This window comes from Artemia sp. Qi Xiang Cuo, chromosome 17 (assembly GCF_049724085.1).
Source record: "Artemia sp. Qi Xiang Cuo chromosome 17, ASM4972408v1, whole genome shotgun sequence".
In the NCBI taxonomy this organism is placed as follows: domain Eukaryota; kingdom Metazoa; phylum Arthropoda; class Branchiopoda; order Anostraca; family Artemiidae; genus Artemia; species Artemia sp. Qi Xiang Cuo.
In genome coordinates, this window is record NC_142810.1 from 34,196,075 (window position 1) to 34,212,452 (window position 16,378).

At 34.2% G+C, this 16,378-nt stretch overlaps 1 pseudogene; it reads left to right on the forward strand.

Annotated features, from left to right (window-relative positions):
* The first annotated feature begins 319 nt into the window (after positions 1–319).
* LOC148942132 (store-operated calcium entry-associated regulatory factor-like) lies at positions 320–1,304 on the forward strand (annotated as a pseudogene).
* Positions 1,305–16,378: the final 15,074 nt, after the last annotated feature.

Sequence of the window (16,378 nt, forward strand, 5' to 3'; positions counted from 1 at the left end):
TTATTTTTTGTTTGGTACAATTATAAAAATCATGTAATACAGTTCTGTAAAATATAGTAATTTTTGGAAGGTTTTAACAAAAATGAGATTTGTCAACTGAAACTAGAATAATTCCTGAAAGTTTTAAATAAAATAATTTCATTTAACTGCAAACTGCAAAAATATTTCTGATTTCTGAGCATTAATCTTAGTTTTATAATTAATTCTAGAAAAATACCGTTAAATTTTTAAATTAGTTTTATTTTTGGTTAGGTTTTTTGTACTTGGTACATTATAAAGTTAAGCCACGTTAGGTATATCCTGAACTTAACGCTCTAGCATGAGGTCGGTGTGTACTCAATTCGTTATTTTGGCCTTCGTCTTGTTTTCATTGGCGCATGGGTATGATAAAGACGAGTTTGTAAGGCTTTCTGATATTGAAGTTTTGAATCTTCATAAAGACCGTATGACGACAGGTCGTCGATTCCACAACTGAGACGACGACAGTTCCACAACAGAGCTGTATTGGAGGAACGGCTGCCAAAGCGTTCAAACCTGATGTCGTCCAGTGCAAAAATGTTGGAACTGATAGCATTGACGTTCAGTGGAAGTGTGAAGCAGACATGTCTTTGGATTATCGTTTTGGACAAATGGATGTAGTTTGCGAAGGTTATAGATACCCAGAAGATCCATACGTTCTCAAAGGCTCTTGCGGTTTGGAATATACCCTGGACTACACTGAGTCAGGCTTAAGAAACAAAGTCAAATCTCACGAGAAACCTTCGTATGGTTGGAGGGATAGCTACCTAACCAAGTGGACAAGGGGAAAAGCAGAGGATTCAAATTTGCTGATTTACTACTGGTAGCTGCTGTTGGCTTGATTTCTTATGGACTAACATGCTTAAGACCTAGGACAGATCAGCGAACTGATACCAGTTCCACCAATGATGACTACCCGGGATATCCTGGATCTGGTAGTGGTTTTGGACAATTCTTTGGAGGCGGTCCTCCTGGTTTTCAAAGTACTTACACTCAAGGTGATGCGTGCTGTGGAGCCCAAGCAAGACTTTCAGGACCTAGATTTTGGAGTGGTGCTGCGACTGGGGGTATCCTAGGATACATGTTTGGATCCAGAACTGGTGATACAGGAGGTCCATCGACTTACTCAAGGACAACTCGTCGAGCTTACGCATCTCCTGATCCTTGGGGAGGTACTTCTTCAACAACCTACTCTTCAGAAGCTACTACCTCTCAAACAAGGACAGCTACAGGCTATGCAGGTACAAGAAGGAGGTAGATGGCAGATTAGTTTTGTTTTATAACTATGTGAAGATTTTAGATATATTGCTACGGTATAAAATGATTATTTATTTGCTTTATTTTTCCGGGTTGCAGCGGTAGCTAGCAACCTAGTAAGAGACTTACAATAAAGGACGAACTGTAGCCCATAGTAACTGAAATTAAAAAATAAATTGAATTTTAGTTTTCAGTTTAGAATCACTAAGGATATTATGTAAATTGCAAAAATATTTCTGTTGTCTTAGCTATAATTTCAATTTTTTAATTCAAACATGAAAAACGCCTGAAAATTGAAAAATTAATTTTGGTTTTGTTTTATAATTAAAAAAACGGTAGCTCATATAACTAAAATATTAATTAATAGTAGTAGACTAGGCTTTAGTGGCAGTATAACTCTATAAAGAGGGTACCATATTATCATACTGACTTTGCCTTTAAGATTGAAACCATTTGTTGAATAAAGCAACTTGTCCTCTTGAAAATTAATATCGTGTTGCATCTTTCTTTGAATATCCTTTTGATTGAATGCAATCATTCAACAATTCTTAAAAATAAATTTATATGACGCTATCGCAAATTAATTGTCTAATTTGACAGATTAAGAGAAACAAGATGTTGAATAGCGTCATGACAAGCGAGTCTGTTCTGACTGCAAACCAGGCGTATTTAATGACAGAAAACCAACAAAGAGAAAAATCTCAGTTAAAAAAAAAAAAAAACAACACGAGACTGCGGCCAGTGGAGAGAAAAGAAACTAAAAATGTAAAACAACGCGGATATTTCGCCTGTATCCAAACAAGGCGTCTTCAGCACGAAAGAGACACAAGGCGAGGAAGATAAAAAAAACAAGCTAAAAAAACAAAAAAAAAACAATAAAACCACCACCATAAAAAAAATGTACAATTGGCGCAAACTGATCCACGTAGGGAAAAGATGCTATTATAGAGTTACTTCAGTGAGTTCACCAGAGTAACTGAGGAAAAAAAAAAAAAAACTGGAAATTACTTTAATTATTCTGTTGCGAAATAATCCTTTTATTGGCTATAATATGTTCTGCTAAGGCTGAAACAAAAGTTTCCGGAGGCTTGCTTAATTGTAGGGTTTTTTCTATTGAATTTCAGTATTCAATTAATCTTTCAACAAGTTGTTGGTGAGTCCTACCAATATAGAAGTTCCCACAAGAACACGGAATTTTATACACCCCACTTACTAAATTTCCCCGGGTTAAATCCTTACCAGAACTAAAGAAACTACCCTCTGGGTCACAATCGATCTACAGAGACAATTGGCAGCCCAAGAAAGAAGAAGAAGGGTAGCCCAGCCAACACAAATAGCATCTGAATTTCCAGAAGATTTTCAGTCTTCACTTAATCTGGGTTGCAGCGTTAGTTAAATTAAAAGTTTTAATAAATAACAAACTCTTGTTTATACTAACTTCTATAGGGAACTTTACATGAAGGATCGATATAGCTTATTGTAATCCGGGTTTGCAGCGGTAGCTAGCAATCTAGTAAGAGAAGATCACGTCCCATAGCAAAAAACGAAATAGCTCATAACTCTTAAAACTAGAGTCATATTAACAAAAAAAGAAGTACACTATTAGAATGTTTTAATTCAAACTAGAAAAATTACTGAGAATTGAAAAATTTGTTTTGTTTGTTAGATAGAATCCAAAGATTTTATTTTTACAAATGACGTCATGTATTACAAATTGCAATGATGTCATGACACTTATCACACTTATGTGGAAAAAATGAAGATTTTCAATTTTAATGTTTATTTCAACCTAGAAAAATGACTGAAATGAATGCCTATATGAAGGGGATTGCCTCCTCAACATCTCACTCTTTACGCTAAAGTTATTTTAGCACTAAAGTTTTTAAGCGACCCGTGTGTTTCAGGACTCGTTTTCAAAGAATAAATTAAATATTCAAACTTCAGCGTAAAGAGCGAGGTGCCGATGAGGGGGCAATTCCTTCAAATGCGCAAGATCAGAAATAATTTCTCTTCATTTTAAGTTGAATGTTACTCCTTACTTTCAGCTGAAAAAATTTGTTGTTTTATTTGATTTTTGATCATATTTTAAATAATGCCAGAAAATCTTGCCCCACCTCCGCAGAGAAATCCAACCTACCCGCTGAAATATCTTCTAGACAATTCAATCCCAGTAAAAATTTACCCCGAAAAAATTACCCTAACAACTACACACGTAAAATTGAGACGGAAAAGAGAAGCAAGATATATAAAAAAAATTCTATAGGAAACCTGGCGAATTCCCCCAGTGTATAATTTTTCCTGACTTTCTCACCCCCTGAAAACTTCCCTCAACATGAAAAATTCCCCCGTGTAAAACCCTTCAGCAGCAAATCCCCCCCCCCCACGAAAATCTATACATATTTCCCAATAACAAATACTACACGTAAAACAATGGGCAAGTCTTGTAACTTAAAGACCTTTCTTTTGGGCTAAGAGAAGACAGAGGAGTATCATGTTATATCTAAATGTTGTTATATGTGTTTATCAGAGTTGATGATCTATCAAAATTGATAAACACAATTCCATTCTCGAAATTTTGATCAGACGATTTTGGGAAAACGTGGCGGGGGAGGAGCCTTAGTTTCCCTCCAATATTTTTGGTCACTTAAAAAGGGCCCTACCACTTTTCATTTCCAGTCAAATGAGCCCTCTTGCAATTCACTAAGACCAATAGGTCGATGCGATCACTCCTTGAAAAAAAAATCATCAAAAAACAAACAAAAAAACACAAATTTGTGCAGATAGGAGCTTGGAACCTCAACAGAATGATTTTCTGAAACGCTGAATAGTGTGATTTTTCATGAAGATTCTGTTACTTTTATGGGTGTATTTACCTTTTATCAAACATCAAGCAAATATTCTCAAGCTCGTAGCCTGTAATGGGTAAGGTAAAACTAAATGAAAGTTATATATTTGAAACCATCAGAATAAGTTTATTTTTTATATAGCTATTGGTAGCAGCATTCCATTTTTTATAGTTTCTGTTACTATTTACCCGGGTCACTCCTTACTTACAATTCGTAATCACAAACTGTTTGATGAGGTTATGTGTAGCACAGTAGGGATGCTTCTCTAATTTCAGGGGGAGTGACGTCACAGCCACACGCTCATTGAATCCGACCGTGTGTTACATCAGACCAGATTTCTGGGAATTGATTAGCAATGGATCTGCGCAATGTGCATCTCGAAATCAACCTACGTAATAATTGTTTGTTATGGTTTCACATTACATAAAGGATCGATATAGTTCATCATAATCAAACAGTTCGTGGTAACGAACTGTATAGTAAGAGCGACGGGTCTCAATAGTGACTGAAACTCTATAAAACGGAATTTTGATACAAATAGATACACCAAAAGAATTGGATGTTTATTCTGATTTTAAATATATAAGTTTTATCAAGTTTAGTCTTACCCGTACAAAACTACGAACCTGAGAACATTTGCCTTATTTTCGAAAAAAGGGGAAAACCCCCCTAAACGTCATAGAATCTTAATGAAAATCACACCATCGGGTTCGGCGTATTACAATAAAGAACGACACCTTGCCCATGTTAACGAAAACATAAATAGGGATTATGTAATTTCCAATAGAATCATGGCTGTAGAGATGGCTGAAACCTAGTCACAATAAAAAACGATCATTGGAATAAAAAAAATTGCATACCTTTGGAATTAGCTAGCTACTTGATTATTTGAGACTCGTCTCTTACTATTTAAAAGAAGAAAAAGCCGTAGGCTTTTTCTTGTGTGTAATCAGTTTATTATCATAGGCAGCGCGCTAGCACTGCCTGAGTAAAGAACGATGTGGGCACAATGTGTTTTTTTCCGGGTTGCAGCGATAGCTAGCAACCTAGTAAGAGACGATCACGTCCAATGTTAAGAAATATAAAAACCCATAGTTCCTAACAAAGGAGTCAGATCAAAACAAAAAGTACACCATTAGAACCGCCTTGTCCGAAACCCCTGAATAGGAAACTTTCTGTCCCTTGGCTTTAACAGCATGGGAAATATATTGGCTTGAAAATCAAGAAAATTGACTTTAACCACGTTTTTCTCCCCAAACGGGATATTTTTTTCTCTTTTCTTTTTTTTTCTTTTCCACAGATAGCTTGGCACTGGAACATCGTAGAGGGTTGTTCAATAGCTCATTTTAAAGGAAATTAATTGGGTTAAAATACAATAAAGAACGACACCTTGCCCATGTTAACTAAAACATAAATAGGGATTATGTAATTTCCAATAGTATCATGGCTGTAGAGATGGCTGAAACCTAGCTACAATAAAAAACGATCATTGGAATAACAAAAATTGCATACCTTTGGAATTAGCTAACTACTTAATTATTTGAGACTCGTCTCTTACTATTTAAAAGAAGAAAAAGCCGTAGGCTTTTTCCTGTGTGTAATCAGTTTTTACAGTAAAGAACGAACTCTAGCCAACAGTAACTGAAACATAAAATAAATGACAACGTGGACAAGTTATGCAACACACATATGTTTTGACAAGATAATATAACACAAGTATCTTTTGAATAGTTGCTTCTCTGGGGTATGGTGCCATATTTGACTGATTTCACAGCCTTATTTACTGGGATTTGTCTTTTATCATCCCAACCAAGGAAAAGTGTTAAGATTGTTTTCGGTTTTAATTACATGTGAGAAGATTACTAAAAATCATGGTTGCACCTAAACTAAAACTTCCGTAAAAAATAGACACTGGTACACTTAAGCATAGTTACATTAAAAGACGATCACTAAAATAGCAAACCATTCCATACATAGGATTTAGCTACTTGATTGTTTGAGTTTCGTCTCTTACTATTTAAAAGAAGGAAAAGCCGTAGGCTTTTTCCTGTTTGTATTTAAAGTTAAAAAACGAACTCAAGCCCAAAGAAACTGAACCCTGTGGTTCATTCATATTATCTCCATCATTTTAGCTAGGATGTAAATAAACAAGTTTCTTTTTTAAATTTTAAATTTAAAGGAAAGTGATTTTAATATGACACATTAAAAGTTCTCCCCAACGGGGAATCGAACCCCGTTCTTCCATGTAACAAGTGGGCAGTGCTTACCATTAGACTATCGAAGGCTTATAAAATGAAAGTTACATATAAGATATGATAATAATTTTTATTACCTTGTCCGAAACCCCTGTATAGGAAACTTTCTGTCCCTTGGCTTGAACAGCAAGTGTTTCCGGGTTGCAGCGGTAGCTAGCAACCTAGTAAGAGACGATCACGTCCAATGTTAAGAAATATAAAAACCCCTAACTCCTAGAAAAATAGGCAGATCAAAACAAAAAGTACACCATTAGAACCGCCTTGTCCGAAACCCCTATAACGGAAACTTACCACCTTTTGGCTTGAATAACAAAGAAAATATATTGGCTTGAAAATCAAGAAAATTGACTTTAACCACGTTATTCTGCACAAACGGGATATTTTTTTCTTTCTTTCGTTTCCAGAGATAGCTTGGCACTGGAACATCGTAGAGAGTTGTTCAATGGCTCATTTTAAAGGAAATCTCTAGATCTAGCGCCTTTTGCACTTAATTTTTTTTATTAATTATTTTTCACGAAAAACTTAATTTTGTATATACAATATTGATCAATGACGTCATAGTCGTTGGATATAGTACATAAAGGCTCGATCATCGAATTTAAGCTGAAACTAAGTAAAGGACAATTATGCCTCCATATATTAACAGTGATGTATAAGATTTCCCATTACATCTGTAAACTGTTCCACAGTTGCCGGTCCATACCTTGTAAGCTTTTCACTAAACATGCAACATTTCTTTTGGATATTACTATGAAGTTTTGCGAAAGCATCTCTAGCTGACTTTTCAACAAAATCTATTCTTTCAGAGATAATTTTAATCTTTAATTTTGAATATTTTTCGTAATCCCGGTAAAACATTCGTAAAATTTTTCTCAGTTTACAAAGATCAGCCTGTGCGTTCTTTGCAGCTTGTGTAAACTGCAAAAATATCCATGGTATCCGAGCAATAGTTTGAATATTTCAATACAAGCTGGAAAAATACCTTAAAATGTTAAAATTAGTTTTATTTTTGGTTAGGTTCTAACTACCCGATGTGGGATTGACTATGTATTTTCAGACCAAAAAATTACATTTTTTAATATATATTTTATTTTTCAGTTTAGAATCCCTAAAGTTATTTTATGTAAACGGCAAAAATATTTCTGATATCTGAGCGATAAATTTAATCTTTTCATTTAAACTAACAAAATACCTGAAAATTTAAAAATTAGTTTTATTTTTTGTTAGGTTATGGATACCTGATACGAGTTATAAGAAGTGTTAATTAGATGAAAATATTATTTCTTGTTTTGTAATTACAGTAAAGAACAAACTTACAGCCCATAGTAACTAAAATAATATTATAATTTCGTGTTAAAAATTGATCAATGATGTCATAATCGTAGGTTGTAGCCAGGTCGTCTCTTACTATTCCAATTAAGAAAAAGCCATAGGCTTTTTCATGTTTGTTTATAATAAAGAACAAACTCTTGCCTACACTAAATTTTATAGGCCACTTAACTATAGTATAGGTTAGCAAAGTTTACAAAAAGTACCAATACAGTCAATCATAGAAGGTGTTTGTGAATACGGTTTCATTTTATGTAATTATCCATTATTGTGTAAAATACAGCAATGTTTAGGGGTTTTAACAAAAAATTTGTTCTTTAACTGAAACAAAAATAATTCCTCAAAATTTTAAATAAAATTATATTAAAAGATGATCATTATTATAATAAAGAACGAACATTTTACCGATTATCTACTAATAACCATATGTGACGTAATAAGTGACATGACGTAATATCTAAAACCTATTGTGTACTAATAACCATATATGAATTAATTACCGACGTGACGTAAAATTTATAATAAAGATCCAACTCTTGCCTATACTAACTGGTATGGGTCGCTTAACTATAGTGTAGTTATCCGGGTTGCAGCGGTAGATAGCAACCTAGTAAGAGACGATCACCTCCAATGTTAAGAAATATAAAACCCCCCAACTCCTAAAAAAAGAGTCAGATCAAAACAAAAAGTACACCATTAGAACCGCCTTGTCCGAATCCTCTATAAAGGAAACTTACCGCCTTTTGGCTTGAATAACAAAGAAAATATATTGGCTTGAAAATCAACAAAATAGACTTTTACCTCGTTATTCTCCACAAACGGGATATTTTTTTCTTTCCACTTTTTTTCCTCCTCAGCTAGCTGGACCCTGGAAAATCATAGAGAGCTGTATAATAGCTCATTTTAAAGGCAATTGCAACATCTAGTGCCTTTTTTAATTAAAAATAAAATACTTTTTAAAGTAGAATCAATTTTGTCAAAAAAATTGCATTTTTGATGTATTTTCATACTGCAGTCTTTTAAAAGATATTTGAATTTTTAAGCAATCAAACAGTTCATGGTAATGAAATCTATAGTAATAATAGCTACTTGTCTCAATAGTAACCGAAACTCCTGGAACCAAAATTTTCTTTTTTGGCTTAATCGCTAAAATTATTATGTAAACTGCAAAAATATTTATGATGCCTAATCATTAATAGTAAGTTCTTAATTTAAACAACAAAAATACATGAAAATTTTATAATTAGTTTTACTTTTTGTCTCCTGGAAGAAAAATTTTTTTCTTCTCAGTTCAAAGTTATTATTGTATCCTGAACCAAACTTTTTTTGGTTTGTAACCCGTAAAGTACGTATCTCCATATTATTGTCTTATAATTGCAATTATTTTAGTTTTCAGTCCAGAATCGCTAAACTTATTATGCAATTATAATAAAGAACGACCTCTTACCTATACTAAATTTTATACGCCACTTATTATATCCTGGAACCAAACTTTTTTTGGTTTGTAAAACGTAAAGTACGTATCTCCATATTATTGTCTTATAATTTCAATTATCCGGGTTGCAGCGGTAGCTAGCAACCTAGTAAGAGACGATCACGTCCAAAGTTAATAAATATAAAAACCCATAGTTCCTAACAAAGGAGTCAGATCAAAACAAAAAGTACACCATTAGAACCGCCTTGTCCGAAACCCCTGTATAGGAAACTTTCTGTCCCTTGGCTTGAACAGCAAGGGAAATATATTGGCTTGAAAATCAAGAAAATTGACTTTAACCACGTTATTCTCCCCAAACGGGATATTTTTTTCTTTTCCACAGATAGCTTGGCACTGGAACATCGTAGAGGGTTGTTCAATAGCTCATTTTAAAGGAAATTAATTGGGTTAAAAATCTATAGTAACTAAAATAAATTATTTTTAAAAGAGAATAAATTTTTCCACTAAAAACTGCATTTTTGATGTCTTTTCACACTGCAGTCTTTCAAACATAATCGTATACCAGCGGTAAGATTTGAACCCACGCCTCCGAAGAGACTGGTGGCTAACACAAGTGTCTTGGACCACTCGGCCAGGCTGCCTCTCATAAATAAATATATATGTGAATTTGGGTTGCAGCAGTAGCTAGCAACCTAGTAAGAGACGATCAGTCCCATGCTAAGAAATATAACAAAACTCCTAAAAATAGAGTCAGATCAATATAATAAAGAACGACTTTTGCCTATACTAAATTTTATACGCCACTTAATTATAGTATAGGTTAGTAATTCCACAGATAGCTTGGCACTGGAACATCGTAGAGAGTTGTTTAATGGCTCATTTTAAAGCAAATTAATGGGGTTAAAAACTTTTTGTAGTTATAAAACAAATTATTTTTAAATAGAATCATTTTTCGTACGAAATTTTTATAATAAAGAACGACCTCTTGCCTATTCTAAATTTTATACGCCACTTAATTATAGTATAGGTTAGTAATTTCACAGATAGCTTGGCACTGGAACATCGTATAGAGTTGTTTAATGGCTCATTTTCAAGCAAATTAATGGGGTTAAAAACTTTTTGTATTTATAAAACAAATTATTTTTAAAATAGAATCATTTTTTCTTACGAAATCCAGGTTGCAGCAGTAGCTAGCAACCTAGTAAGAGACGATCACCTCCAATATTAAGAAATATAAAAACCTATAGTTCCTAACAGAGGAGTCAGATCAAAACAAAAAGTACACCATTAGAGCCGCCTTGTCCGAAACCCCTGTATAGGAATCTTTCTGTCCCTTGGCTTGAACAGCAAGGGAAATATATTGGCTTGAAAATCAAGAAAAGTGGCAGCTACTACAACATTCTGCCTAAACGAGATATTTTTTCCTTTTTTTCTTTTTTTCTTTTCCACAGATAGCTTGGCACTGGAACATCGTAGAGAGTTGTTTAATAGCTCATTTTAAAGGAAATTAATTGGGTTAAAAATATATAGTAACTAAAATAAATTATTTCTAAAAGAGAATAAATTTTTCCACCAAAACCTGGTGGAAATATATTAGCTTGAAAATCAAGAAAAGTGGCGGCTTCTACAACATTTGGCCTAAACGGCATATTTTTTTCTTTCTTTTTTTCTTTTCAACAGATAGCTCGGCACTGGAACATCGTAGAGAGTTGTTCAATGGCTCATTTTAAAGGAAATGAATAGGGTTAAAAATCTTTTGAAACTAAAATAAATTATTTCTAAAAGAGAATAAATTTTTCCACCAAAAACTGCATTTTTGATGTATTTTCACACTGCAGTCTTTCAAACATAATCGTTATAATAAAGAACGAGCTCTTGCCTATACTAAATTTTATACGCCACTTAATTATAGTATAGGTTAGTAAATCCACATATAGCTTGGCACTGGAAAATCGTAGAGAGTTGTTCAATGGTTACATTAAAATCCGGGTTGCAGCGGTAGCTAGCAACCTCCGGGTTGCAGCGGTAGCTAGCAACCTCCGGGTTGCAGCGGTAGCTAGCAACCTAGTAAGAGACGATCACGTCCAATGTTAAGAAATATAAAAACCCATAGTTCCTAAAAAAGGAGTCAGATCAAAACAAACAGTACACCATTAGAACCGCCTTGTCCGAAACCCCTGTATAGGAAACTTTCTGTCCCTTGGCTTGAACAGCAAGTGAAATATATTGGCTTGAAAATCAAGAAAATTGACTTTAACCACGTTATTCGCCCCAAACGGGATATTTTTTTCTCTTTTCTTTTTTTTTGTATCCAGAGATAGCTTGGAACTGGAACATCGTAGAGGGTTGTTCAATAGCTCATTTTAAAGGAAATTAATTTGGTTAAAAATCTATAGTAACTAAAATAAATTATTTCTAAAAGAGATTAAAATAAAGAACGACCTCTTGCCTATACTAAATTTTAGACGCCACTTAATTATGGTATAGGTTAGTAATTCAACAGATAGCATGGCACTGGAACATCGTAGAGAGTTGTTCAATGGCTCATCTTAAAGGAATATATTAAAGAACGATCTGTTGACCTAGTAAATGATAGATTTTATAATAAAGAACGAATATAAAGTTGTAAAGATACAAAGGGATTAAATTTTCTCGTATTATATTATAATATATAACGTAAAAAGTGATCCGGGTTGCAGCGGTAGCTAGCAACCTAGTAAGAGATGATCACGTCCAATGTTAAGAAATATAAAAACCCATAGCTCCTAAAAAAGGAGTCAGATCAGAACAAAAAGTGCACTATTAGAACCGCCTTGTCCGAAACCCCTATAAAGGAAACTTTCTGTCCCTTGGCTTGAACAGCAAGGGAAATATATTAGCTTAAAAATCAAGAAAAGTGGCAGCTACTACAACATTCTGCCTAAACGGCATATTTTTTTCTTTTTTTCTTTTTTTCTTTTCCACAGATAGCTTGGCACTGGAACATCGTAGAGAGTTGTTAAATGGCTAACTTTAAAGAAAATTAATTGGGTTAAAAATCTTTTGTAACAAACATAAATTATTTCTAAAAGAAAATAAATTTTTCCACTAAAAACTGCATTTATGATGTCTTTTCATATTGCAGTCTTTTCAAAGATATTTGATTTTTGTACATAAATCATAATCGTATACCAGCGGTATTATAGTAAAGTAATTATCTTAAAGAACGATGTTTAGTCCATAGTTTACATTAAAGGTTACATTAAAAGACCATCTTTTGAATTACACACCATTGCATACAATGACGAACGATCTGTTTCCAATGGTATCCGGGTTGCAGCGGTAGCTAGCAATTACGTTAAAAGATCATCATTGAAATAACAAACAATTGCATACATTGTCCGGGTTGCAGCGGTAGCTAGCAACCTAGTAAGAGACGATCACGTCCAATGTTAAGAAATATAAAAACCCATAGTTCCTAAAAAAGGAGTCAGATCGAAACAAAAAGTACACCATTAGAACCGCCTTGTCAGAAACCCCTGTAAAGGATTACATTAAAAGAAGATCATTACAATAACAAACTATTGCATACATTGGACTTAGTTAGTTATAATAAAGAACGAACCCTCGCTTATACTAACTCAAATCTTTAATATATTCCGGGTTGCAATGGTAGTCACATTAAAAGACAATCGTTGGAATAACAAACAATTGCATACATTGGACTTAGTTAGCTGCCTGATTTTTTAAGAGTCGTCTCTTACTACTCCAGAGAAGAAAAAGCCGTAGGCTTTTTCCTGTTTGTAATCAGGGTTTACATAATCTGATTTATCAATCTCGGTTGCAGCGGTAGTTATAATAAGGACCGATCTGTAGTCCATAGTAACTGAAGTCTTATAAGATACAGTAAAGTCAAATCTGTGTTGCAGTGGTAGCTAGCAACCTAGTTTATAGTAATTATAATAAAGAATGACCTCTTGCCTATACCTTAGGGTTACTAGTATATGTCTTTGTAAGACTAATGACTTAGAACAAATTCCTGAAACACCTCCTCAAGAAAAAAGTATTTCTAACTGTGTTTTTCCGGGTTGTTACATTAAAAGACGATCATTGGAATGAATACTATTGCATACATTGGACTTATTTAGCTACTTGATTGTTTGAGGTTCGTCTTATCCGGGTTGCAGCGGTAGCTAGCAACCTAGTAAGAGACGATCACGTCCAATGTTAAGAAATATAAAACCCATAGTTCCTAACAGAGGAGTCAGATCAAAACAAAATAATAGTCAAGACTTCATCTACGGTGATAGCAATATTAGAGTTTCTGTGGATGAAAATACAATAATAAAATTATTTGGTGAGGGCCTAGATAAGGTAGCTAACATCAGGGATGTATACCCCACAATGTATTGTGACAGTTGCGAGCAGATAAAGACAAAATACCCATTGAAGGGTCTAAGATCCCTTTCAAATAAGAAAGGTTTTGATGTAATGATGGCCACGATTTTAGAACACCTACAACAGGACATACCCAAAGATGACAGAGAACAGCTAATTCATTGTACAGGTTGGAAAGAGGATGTCATAGATTCATTCTCTGTCTGTGATAACTGTGCTGGGAAAATGTTGATAAGTCAGGAGAATGTCCGATCAGTATTAAATAACCTTCATATAGACTTTACACCGGAATGAATAAAGTGTTTATATAATTTTGAAATGGCAATGATTCAATTTGTAATGCCTTGTCTTACGATCGTCAGATTAGGGCAAGTAACTGCATTGAAGAGACCTAGAACAGAACTTGTTGACGCTCTTAACAAGAATGTTTGGACAACAAGAATGTTTGGACTGCACTAATAGATCTGAGAAAAGTCCATGAAGCACTGTTGTGGTTAAGAGAGAACAACAGTCTCTATAAAACAATACGTGCATACACCCTAGAAGATTTAAATAAAATACTTGAAGCACGTCTTGCTGAATGTTTTACCAGGATCACGAAAAGTATTCAAAATTACAGATTAAAATTCTCTTTGAAAGAGTGGATGCTTTTGAAAAGTCGGCTAGAAATGCTTTGGCAAAGCTTCATAGTAATATCCAAAAAAAATGTTGTCAGTTTACTGAAAAGCTTCCAAGGTATGGACTGGCAACTGCGGAACAGTTTATAGATGCAATGGAAAATGTTCGACAACACAGTGAATATGCAGAGGCGCACTTCTTAGAAAATTCGTATATTAATTTTGGAAGGAGCAATTGCAGTTTATGTAGCAGCAATAAAAATATATATACAAGCATACCTATCAGCAGCGAAGGAAAAGCAATGTTTTTCAATTATGGCGAAAACGAGCCTGTTAGGGTTATTAGTATATGTGTTTGTAAGACTAATCCGGGTTGCAGCGGTAGCTAGCAACCTAGTAAGAGACGATCACGTCCAATTTTAAGAAATAAAAAAAACCATAGCTCCTGAAAAAGCAGTCAGATCAAAACAAATCCGGGTTGCAGCGGTAGCTAGCAACCTAGTAAGAGACGATCACGTCCAATGTTAAGAAATATAAAAACCCATAGGTCCTAACAGAGGAGTCAGATCAAAACAAAAAGTACACCCTTAGAACCGCCTTGTCCGAAAACCCTGCATAGGAAACTTTCTGTTCCTTGGCTTGAACAGCAAGGGAAATATATTGGCATGAAAATCAAGAAAAGTGGCAGCTACTACAACATTCTGCCTAAACGGCATATTTTTTTCTTTTTTTTTCTTTTTCTTTCTTTTCCACAGATAGCTTGGCACTGGAACATCATAGAGTTGTTCAATAGCTCATTTTAAAGGAAATTAATTGGGTTAAAAATCTATAGTAACTAAAATAAATTATTTCTAAAAGAGAATAAATTTTTCCACCAAAAACTGCATTTTTGATGTCTTTTCACACTGCAGTATTTCAAACATAATCGTATACCATCGGTAAGATTTGAACCCACGCCTCCGAAGAGACTGGTGGCTAACACCAGTGTCTTGGACCACTCGTATAATAAAGAACGACCTCTTGCCTATACTAAATTTTTTACGCCACTTAATAATAGTATAGGCTAGTAATTCCACAGATAGCTTGGCACTGGAACATCGTAGAGAGGTGTTCAATGGCCCATTTTGAAGGAAATTAATGGGGTTAAAAACCTTTTGTAACTAAAACAATTAAATTTCATTACATTAAGAAACGAACTGTAGCCCATAGTATATGAAGTAATAAAAGGAATCATTATATAGATGATTATTTTAACTATGTTCCTTAAGATCCAGGTTGCAGCGGTAGCTAGCAACCTAGTATGAGACGATCACATCCAATGCTAAGAAATATAAAACCCATAACTCCTTAAAAAAAAGTTAATATCAAAACAAAAAGTGTACTATTAGAACCGCCTTGTCTGAAACTCCTGTATAGGAAGCTTTCTGTCCCTTGGCTTGAACAGCAAGGGAAATATATTGGCTTGAAAATAAAGAAAAGTGGCGGCTACTACAATATTCCGCCGAAACGGGATATTTTTTTTTTCTTTTCCACAGATCCGGGTTGCAGCGGTAGCTAGCAACCTAGTAAGAGACGATCACGTCCAATGTTAAGAAATATAAAAACCCATATTTCTTAAAAAAAGAGTCAGATCAAAACAAAAAGTACACCATTAGAACCGCCTTGTCCGAAACCCCTGCATAGTAAAATTTCTGTCCCTTGGCTTGAACAGAAAGGGACATATATTGGCTTGAAAATCAAGAAAAGTGGCAGCTAATAAAACATTCGGCCTAACCGGTTTATTTTTTTCTTTTTTTTTTTCTTTTTTTTTCTTTTTTATTTTACAAAGATAGATTGGCAATGGAACCACGTACAGGGTTGTTAAATTTCGCATTTTAAATAAAATTAATTTGTTTAAAAATCTTTAGTAACTAAAATAAATTATTTATAAAAGAGAATAAATTTTTCCACCAAAAACTGCATTTTTGATGTCTTTTCACACTGCAGTCTTTCAAACATAATCGTATACCAGCGGTAAGAATTGAACCCACGCCTCTGAAGAGACTGGTGGCTAACACCAGTGCCTTGGACCACTCGGCCAGGCTGCCTCTCATAAATAAATATATATGTGAATTTGGGTTGCAGCAGTAGCTAGCAACCTAGTAATAGACGATCAGTCCAATGCTAAGAAATATAAAAACCCAAAACTCCTAAAAATAGAGTCAGATCAAAACAAAAGTACATCATTAGAAATACCTTGTCTGA